At 42.7% G+C, this 9,662-nt stretch overlaps 1 protein-coding gene and 1 long non-coding RNA gene across 3 annotated transcripts in view; one reads left to right on the plus strand and one right to left on the minus strand.

Annotated features, from left to right (window-relative positions):
• LOC109542290 (myocardin-related transcription factor B) overlaps positions 1 to 9,662 on the plus strand; it is a 33,604-nt gene that overhangs the window by 6,624 nt on the left and 17,318 nt on the right. The window lies entirely within an intron of this gene.
• LOC125505643 lies at positions 3,271 to 3,838 on the minus strand. Its single transcript, XR_007282314.1, has 2 exons — positions 3,502 to 3,838; positions 3,271 to 3,439 (listed from the first exon to the last, which is right to left on the minus strand). It is a non-coding gene; the product is annotated as an uncharacterized LOC125505643 (long non-coding RNA).

Here is a 9,662-nt window from a genome sequence, read left to right on the forward strand (position 1 = left end):
TTTCCCTTATTGTTCGCGTTTTATAGAGTGGCTCTCCAAACAAATCCAGTTCGATCCAAAGCAGAGAAAGTGGGTTATTTACTTAGATCTCGCGTTTAAAATAGGCAATAGGCAACAGGCCTTACGGAAATAGACATCGGATAAAAGACAGACGTGCAGGGCAAGTTCGATTGAAGAATTCCCGCTAAATTTAGCCGAAAAAAATGGTCCTTCAATGTCCAAATCGGACCGTGTGCAACCTCCTAACCTATCTTAAATCTGTCCGGACAGGTACAAGTAAAAATAACATTTTTTTCGAAAAATATCTAATCTCCAATGATCTTAACCTTGATGTAACCACGCGATTCTGAATCGAAGAAACTGCCGTTAATAACCGGCCACGCAAACGATTTTTTCGCCAATTTTGCAAATTTATTGGTCTAGGCCTACAGTTGGGATTAGGACCTTTGACAGCCCCTGTTATATCATGCTTAATTTCCCATTAAACGCGCCGCCTGGAGACCTTTCGAGGTCTATTATTAACCAAATAAGCCCTAAAGGTTGCATCCAGCACTATTCAATTCTCCCTTTGTCTGACACGAAATTAGATTTTCCAGACAATGTTCAGGTGTTTGATCTGTTCGGAAGCCGTTGTGACAGTCGTTCTCCTGTCCGCCAAACCTTTCCAATCGATTATGTAAGGGGGGAAAAACGGCGAAATTTGCGTGAAAATAGTCGGACGAAATTTATGGATAAGGTCGTCCAACATGCGCGTGATCAATTCACTGTTAATCAGCCGAAATGTTTCGCATCTTCTAATCCAGTTTGGCGTCGACTTGCCAAAAAAAATTAAGGTTTTTTCCCCGTAAGAATTATTATGAAAAACATCTCTTAAGAAAACCACACTGAACTGAGCCGCTCCAAGAAACATTTTCCTATAAAATGGGTATGATGATGCAAAATGAACACGACTGGATTTTGACGACGTTTCACTAGGTGGGCGTGAAGCGAACTCATCAGTGAGGCAATAAAGTCGGCGTTAAATACGAATCGGGATTTTTTTTAGACGGACTTTGACGTAGACCCGTTAAGCCAAACAACGTTAATTAGCCAGCAAAACTTGTATCTTTTCATTATTTCGGGACGTGAATCTGCCGTTTTAATGGCCTGTTTACACTGAGGGGGGTCATTGTGTAATTGATTTATTCGAGAAACCTATGCAATTTCGTCGCGGTAAATCATGCAAATATCCCCACTGAACGAAAAACTATGTCACATAAAAATAACACGACTATTTTTTTAATCATCATTAGACGAGTCTTCCAAGTACCGTGTGTTGAAATTTGAATGACTCTATTTTCGACCGGTCCCGATCTATTTGTGGCCGAAAATATACAACAAACCGATGTTTCTACTGTCCGAATGCTGTTGCCGGTCGCATCAACCAAATTACATTCCACATAAATATGTCGGTCGCTAATAAGTAGCCGCACGACACTGACATGATCGTTCCCGGCTATGCACAACCCCCTTTTTTACGCCCTACCCTCGTATAGTCGATGTGTACTGCGTTGCGGTGGCCGCTGCCATGGCAACTGATCAAGAATCGGCCTAAGGGGGCGTCACCCGCGCCTACGGGGGTTGTTCCGATAGTTGACAGATGATTTAATTAAAAAACGCGAGCAAATTGCTTTCGTTAATTGGGTCGAAATGGCACACAGGCGAAATCCGCAGATTCTGCTGGTGTGTGGGTGGAGGTTTTGACACAGTTCCGTGCCAGCATTGGTTCCAAACTATTAAGATTTTAATTTGTTATTGCTAGTTGAGCATTGCAGATGGCGCCATTTAGTTTATGCAACTGTGACGCAACCGGCACAACTTTACGTCGGGAAAAGCGGCCCAATTGCATTCGCACCTCCATAAAGTGCACTGGATTTGGCCAACTTGTCGGGATTTTGGAGTTTTTTGCAAAACTGCGCCCAGAAAACGCCAAACTTAAAAAAAAATAGCTGACAGGGTCATACAAGCCTGGTTTCAACAATTGTTTTGTTCGGAAGTAAAAGAGTGACGGAGGTGCGGTTTTTTTCATTCGATAGAAGTAGGTTTGTTGTATAAACCCTGCCCGTTTCGAACTCGAGCCATCATTAAGAATTTTTGCAAAAAATGCGCGTTTTTGACTTAAACATTGATCTGATAGGATCAGGCAAGCCTGGACCCTCAACAATTATTTTCTCCTGAACCAAAAGAGTGAGAAATGTATGGTTTTTTGGTTTTTTTTTGTATAGAGGCAGGTTTGTTCTATAAAGCCTGGTCGTTTTTCAGATTTTTTCTGAAAAATGTGGCGTGAAAGACGAGCTAACAGAGCCATGCAGGCCTGGTTTCAACAATTAATTACTCGTAATCGTAAAAAGGGAGAAAGCTGTAGTAATTTGCATTAGATCGCGGAAAGTGTATTCTGTGAAGCCTGCCCGTTTCGAGACCGTGCCATCATCAGGCGTTTGTGAAGAAAATACTTGTTTTAGCGTTTAAGTGGCGAAAACGATGCAGTTTTTTGCACTAAAGAGAGCAACTTCTGTTCTAAAAACCCAGCGATCTTCAACCCCCTCAACCCCACTCACGAATTCAATCATCAATCAGAACATCGATGGTGGTTCGCTATTGATCATCTGCTGCTTAGTGGAAGCGAAAACGCATCGACGTACTAACTGGTAGAGAGCTGTTGTTTGGGTGTGGAAAAACGCACTCATATGGCGAAAATGGGCCTAATCAATAGCCTTTTTACAGGCGGGATTGTGTTTGAAAGTAAAACAGGCGTGAGCGTGTTTATGATAAATTTAAACAGCGAGGCCCAGAGCCAAACAAGAGCCGAAGAATTTATGTGATTTCGGCTTTTACGATTGTACGAAATGGTCGTTACCTAATTATTGATGTTTTGTTCGGGGAAACATTTGTTTTTTCACGGCAGTTAATCGAAACGGGTCTAAAAATAGGGCGGTGGTATTAATGGGGCCATTAAATCATTATTGTCAGTACAACCTCCTCGATCGACTGGTTGGCCGAATGAATCTAATGGAAATTCACTTTTGTGCTTTCGGTCCAAATCCAAGCAATAAGACCGTGTAATGTACGTTACTTTCAGTTTATTTTGCTTGCCACCACGTTCAAGGTTGGCGACGCTTTTCCCGAATATTTATTTAATTTCCGATGAGTAACGGGCGAAAAATTATTATTTCGCCCGAAAATAGAGGCGGCCCGAACCGCGGTTTGTGCGAAATAATCGAGCCACGTCGGTTTGTTTTTGAATGAAATCAGTTTATTCAGTCAGCTCTGTTGTTTCCAGCTGAGCATTTTCCACCGGTCCAGATCCCGATGAAGATTCAGTCCACTTTTCCAACGTGAACTATTTAGTCTAATGAATGGCAATGAACTAGAATTCGCTTTTGGGTGGGTGTTCAGGTACCTGAAATAAACCCACATTAATCAAATTGGCTCACCTTGTTCGATTCCCCTCTATATTCTCACCTTTGATGTTGCTTTTCCTTCGCTAATCTTTTGGCGATCGGCCAATCTGTCTCATCGTTCTCCGTTGGCATCTGGAACTCACTTCATTCGGCCTCACTTTCTCTAGACGTTACTCACAAAAGTCGCATTCTACGGAGGTAAACCTCCGGCCCCCAGTCCGGTCCTGATCAACTCACGCTTCATCAGCACGATATTTCGGTCATAAGCGATTAAACGAATGTTGTTTACCAGCAGACGATGTTGAACTTGCCGGCTACTACGAGCCTTATTCATCATTTTTCGCAACAGGTGAAAAGCCGGCGTTGCTTTATATTAATTGCTCCCACCTGGTACGCGAACGGTTTCTATGACGACGGGCCGTCTGCGCCAATAGGGCCTGGCGCTGGCACGCCCTTGATTTACCGGGCAGGTTCAAAAAGTCCCCTTCAACAATACCGAGTTGTTTTTTTCGAGTGCACACATTCCGGAAATAGCGTGTGCGTGTTGGTCAGCATTCTTCAATGCGAGTTTACATGCTGCTGGGCATAAGCCAAGCGTGTTATTATTGCTGGGATGCAAGTAATCCAATCGTCGATAAATTTGCCGGTGCAATGGTGGCAGATGATGGGCGGTCTTTGCCTGGTCGTTAACACGTGCCAACAGCAAAAGCATTTTGAATGAAATCGCCATTATTGCCCCAGTTTATTTTGCATTTCTTTCTCCTTGAAGGAAAGAATGTTGCCGTTAATGAAGCCATAGCGCGGCTGATTTCGCTAGTAATATCCGGGAACCGGGGCGGAAATTTAAAATAGAATCCAAATTACCGCCAGGTAAATTCGTATTTGAATCCAGGTAAACACCGCGTCTACTTAGGCGGCGTTAATGAAACCGTGGAGTCAAATAACTGCACGGTAAATCACAATTAGATCGGCAGCAAATCGATACTGAACAGCTTCCTCTAATGTCGTCGGCAAACCAGCCGTTTTAATTACGATCAACCACAGCAACATGGCAAAGATTTCATAATAATTCGGGTAAAATCCAACCTGGGATTTATGCAAACCGCGTCTCAAAGTTAGAAAGTCGATGGGAGGTCAGCGTCAACATTCATCGATGTTCTGTTTGTTGTATGAACATTGTTATAAACTAAACATTTGTCGTTAGCATTGCTTGATCTCGCTCTGTGGACAAGCAATAGAAAAAGAACGTCAGTTATTGCGTCAAAAAGCTTGGGACATGGGCAGCATCAGATGCGTTTTCTGTCCTTTGGTCAGCACATCGATAGTTGCTGCCGGCGAAATCCCATCGACATTCTAACTTTAAGGGGCGCTTCAGACACTGCGACCGTCCACCATCGTGGGCGAACGTGAACCCCCATCGACGTTCTAACTTTTAATTTTCACGTCTTATCAATAATTCCTTTGCTCCGAGTGGACGATGTCAGCACACAACCGTGATTGAGGGCTTTCGAGCGTTAATTAACTGATGAACAACCAGAACGCGAGCTGAAAGGGGCATTTTACTGCCAATTTGCGAACGCAGCCAGCTAATGCAAAATGTGGAAAGTATTACTCTTCTCCCACTTAATGGGCTACAAGTCAAGTGAAGACCCGATTTATGTCGGGACGCGTTAATCACATCGTCCCCAATTCATCCACATGGTCGATTGCAAAATCTTTCGCGTGGTGAAGAGGTGCGTTATTCCGATCGCAAATGAGAGTCAGGTCCATTGCCAAATCACAATCCTGAGTTAATATTTTCCGACATGGAATCGCATAGTGTTGTTTGCGGCATGCAGGACGGCTTGGACACGTCCTGCCGCGGCTTATGCAACCGGTTATTTTTTTTCCTGTGCTGTCCTTGATATTTGCGCTCGGCTCGTGTGCATTACTTACTACAGGCGCCTGCATTATGTACAGGTGTAAAATCAATGACATTTTTTCATTATTCAGTGGCAGTTGAGGTTCAATGGGCCCCCAGACGCTGCAAAAAAATGCTCGCATCCAATCGGGCTCAAGATCAAAAAAATATCGCGGATTCTTCAGTTTGTTTATCACCCAGTTATTTTGCCATGGAATCCCTGACCTTTCCTGCTGAGCTTTATCAGGCTCTGGATGTCTGTTTCCTTTGAACTTGACTCAACCGAGCGCCCAAAATTAGCCGGCCTTCGATTATTCCTGCCACTATCGATTAGGCCGCGCCCGATTTTCTGATCTTTCTGCCCCCGGGTATTTTTAAATTGCCACAACATCACTTTCGCGACAGTCCATTGCATCCAGATTGGATAATTCGCTCAGAACGAGAGGGCAGAATGACCGGTTTTGAATGTAGGCGAACGTTTTTTCTCCAAATCCAGAACGTTTCCTGGCACGCGCCTCCAGAACATTCGGGGTCTGTTGACCCGAAAATCGGATAAAAATACTGAGTGGAAGTGACGCGGGATTCATTCTGATCTTGTCAACCAAACGAAAAAATCCAGCAGCCGCTGGGAAATATCTGGATTGTTTCGGATCAAAGTGAGTCACAAACGTCCACGTTCCAAACCGCGGTTACGCCATCCTGGCCCGAATAACGATTAATAACGCTATTTCTGCATTTCGGAAAACGTGCGCTCCGCTACCGTGTGTGTGTGTGTGTGTTTACCACACAACTCGATGACTCCCTTTTCTGTTCCCGAAACTGTGTCAGTAAACTACACTGAACTCTCCCAAAACGTACACACGGCGACCAAAACATTTATTTTCGCGCCATTAGTCGTCATCTGCCTCTTATTAATGGTCGCGCCCGATTAACGAATGTTGTTTGATATTCGAATTTCATAGGCTACGTTCCCGATTGTCAACAACAAAATCCTGCCAATCCACTGCGGAAAACTCACAGGCGTCCGTGCAAGAATCGGGCACTGAATATGAAAGAGCCTGAGCTATATATTCACTTTTTTGCATCTAACTTCTTTGAGGTTAGGAATTTTGCAAAAAATCAAGGAAGCAAATGGAGCTCTGAAGATGCTCTATCGAAGGGGTTCTAATGATTATTCTGCTATTGTTAACCGTTTCTGAGACATTAGAGTTTGAACGTCAACGATTTGATAAATTGGATAATAATGATGACTGAATTTCCGCATTTTGCTTCCAATTCCTTAAAGGTTGGAATTTATTGACGAACCACAAGGAGTGAAACACAGCTCTGAAAATTCTCTCGCGAAAAGGTTCTAAAGATCGCTCTGATTTTCTCGACTATTTCTGAGATAGCAGCGTTTGAACTTCGGCGGTCAGATAAATTTCCGTATTTTTGCTTCTAACTCCTTATAGGTTAGAATTTCTTCATAAAACCCTAGGAGTGAAACTCAACACTGAAAATTCTCCAGTGAAAAGGTGCTAAAGATCACTCTGATTTTCGCAACCGTTTCTGAGATATCAGAGTTTGAACTTCGGCGGTCAGATAAATTTCCGTATTTTTGCTTCTAACTCCTCAAAGGTTAGAATTTCATTATAAAACCCGAAAAATCGAAGTTTTGGAAATTGTGTATCGAAAAAGTTCTCATGATTATGCCGAGATTATGAACAGCTTCTGAGATTCTGAGTGATCAGCACTTGAACTTCAACAGGCAGCTTTTTGCTCCTAACACTTTAAAGGTTAGGAATTTCTGATAAAAACCAAATCGGAAGAGCGAGTCCGTGTGTCGTTCTATCGAAAATGCCTGGACGACTACTGAGCAATTTGCAACGGTTTCGGAAATATTCAGCTTTAGAAACTTTGAGGGCCCCTTTAGAGGGCAAAGCCCTAACAAAACTCCGCTTGTTTTTCCACTGCATGTTAGAATCAATGTCAAATCGTCCAATTTTTGCAAGCAATAACGAAATCTTCAAGACTCACATCAAGCAAATTGTCTATCGAAAAAGTTCTCATGATTATGCCGAGATTATGAACAGCTTCTGAGATTCTGAGTGATCAGCACTTGAACTTCAACAGGCAACTTTTTGCTCGTAACTCTTTAAAGGTTAGGAATTTCTGATAAAAACCAAATGGGAAAAGCGAGTCCAGGTGTAGTTCTATCGAAAATGCCTGGACGACTACTGAGCAATTTGCAACCGTTTCGGAAATATTCAGCTTTAGAAACTTTGAGGGCCCCTTTAGAGGGCAAAGCCCTAACAAAAGTCCGCATGTTTTTCCACGGCATGTTAGAATCAATATCAAATCGCCCAATTTTTGCAAGCAATAACGAAATCTTCAAGACTCACATCAAGCAAATTGTCTATCGAAAAAGTTCTCATGATTATGCCGAGATTATGAACAGCTTCTGAGATTCTGAGTGATCAGCACTTGAACTTCAACAGGCAACTTTTTGCTCGTAACTCTTTAAAGGTTAGGAATTTCTGATAAAAACCAAATGGGAAAAGCGAGTCCAGGTGTAGTTCTATCGAAAATGCCTGGACGACTACTGAGCAATTTGCAACCGTTTCGGAAATATTCAGCTTTAGAAACTTTGAGGGCCCCTTTAGAGGGCAAAGCCCTAACAAAACTCCCCGTGTTTTTCCACTGCATGTTAGAATCAATATCAAATCGCCCATTTGCAACCAATAACGAAATCTTCAAGACTTACATCAAGCAAATTGTCTATCGAAAAATTCTCATGATTATGCCGAGATTATGAACGGCTTCTGAGTTTCTGAGTGATCAGCACTTGAACTTCAACAGGCAACTTTTTGCTCCTAACTCTTTAAAGGTTAGGAATTTCTGATAAAAACCAAATCGGAAAAGCTAGTCCAGGTGTCGTTCTATCGGTAGATGCCTGGACGACTACTGAGCAATTTGCAACGGTTTCGGAAATATTCAGCTTTAGAAACTTTGAGGGCCCCTTTAGAGGGCAACGCCCTAACGAAACTCGGCGTGTTTTTCCACTGCATGTTAGAATCAATATCAAATCGCCCAATTTTTGCAACCAATAACGAAATTTTCAAAATTTTTTAAWCTTTAACCATAATTTGCGAACGCAGCAGACAAAATCCCGCCACTTCATTAACGCGAAGAAAAACGTGGAAAGCGTTACTTTTTCCACTTAATAGATTACAAATGTACGCCGATTGTCAAGTTAAAATCGAATTTATGTGCGGACGTTAATAATATGGCTGTTATTACTGTGCGTGCATTGCAAAACCGACCGATTTGCAGACGATAGATACATTGTCGCAACCGGTCCCAGTTCAGAGGCAATAGACCAAGAAATATGGGGCCACTTGGCCCGATCCGAAGTTGTCGTTTGCCAACCAGACCGCAATACGAAAAATCCAATTAGTCGTAATTATGGCTGCGATGATGTTTGATTTATTTGCATTTTTGCCAGGCCATCAACCGATGAACGCTTTCATTAATGCCAACGGATACAATGATTGTGGTATTTAATCAAGCGCGTACAGTTTTCTTGGACAGTTGGAAAAATAGGAGAAAACGAGGGCCAGTTTTCCCGATATCTAAATTGCTCTTAAACTAGTTCGTGTTGGGAAATCGCAAAAACTGTCGTTCTTAACTTTTCACCGCCGCCCGGATTAAGGGCGCCTTTCATCCCAAAGGGCTCAAACCCCTCGCAGGCGATAAAACAATTGACGTTAGTCTTATAGCTGAATGGTTGATTAATACGGTAGCGAACTTGCGCCTAAACCAGTGGGTTTCCTCGCTTTTTCACCATCTACCCAATAAGCATGAGTAATGCGTCTATTTTCGAGTGGAGATTCGGGCGTTTGGACCAGTCGGACCGCATTATTTTCGTACATCTTGTGTAAATATGCACGCGATTTTGATGGCTACAAATAAGCCTGATTCAAAAGCCAACAACTCATGTCAACCACGCGATGACATCCACCGATTACCGAATAAACATGTTTTTGTGGCGGATTCCATTCGGAAAACGCGGCGGTTTTTCAAAATTTTTCAAAATTTCGCAAACGCCCTGAGCGCCGCGGATTTGTTTCAACGACAGCGGACAAATCGATGTTTAGTCGCTATTTGCAACGTTTAATCAGCATCGTTTCTGGAGGCGACAGGAAACGGGTTAAGGGTTCCTAACAAAGCCCTAACAAAACTCCGCGTGTTTTTCCACTGCATGTTAGAATCAATATCAAATCGCTCAATTTTTGCAACCAATAACCAAATCTTTAAGATTTACATCAAGCAAATTGTCTATC

The sequence above is a fragment of the Dendroctonus ponderosae genome, unplaced genomic scaffold, assembly GCF_020466585.1.
Source record: "Dendroctonus ponderosae isolate FM_Combo_2020 unplaced genomic scaffold, Dpon_F_20191213v2 Dpon_F_20191213_9, whole genome shotgun sequence".
NCBI lineage: Eukaryota > Metazoa > Arthropoda > Insecta > Coleoptera > Curculionidae > Dendroctonus > Dendroctonus ponderosae.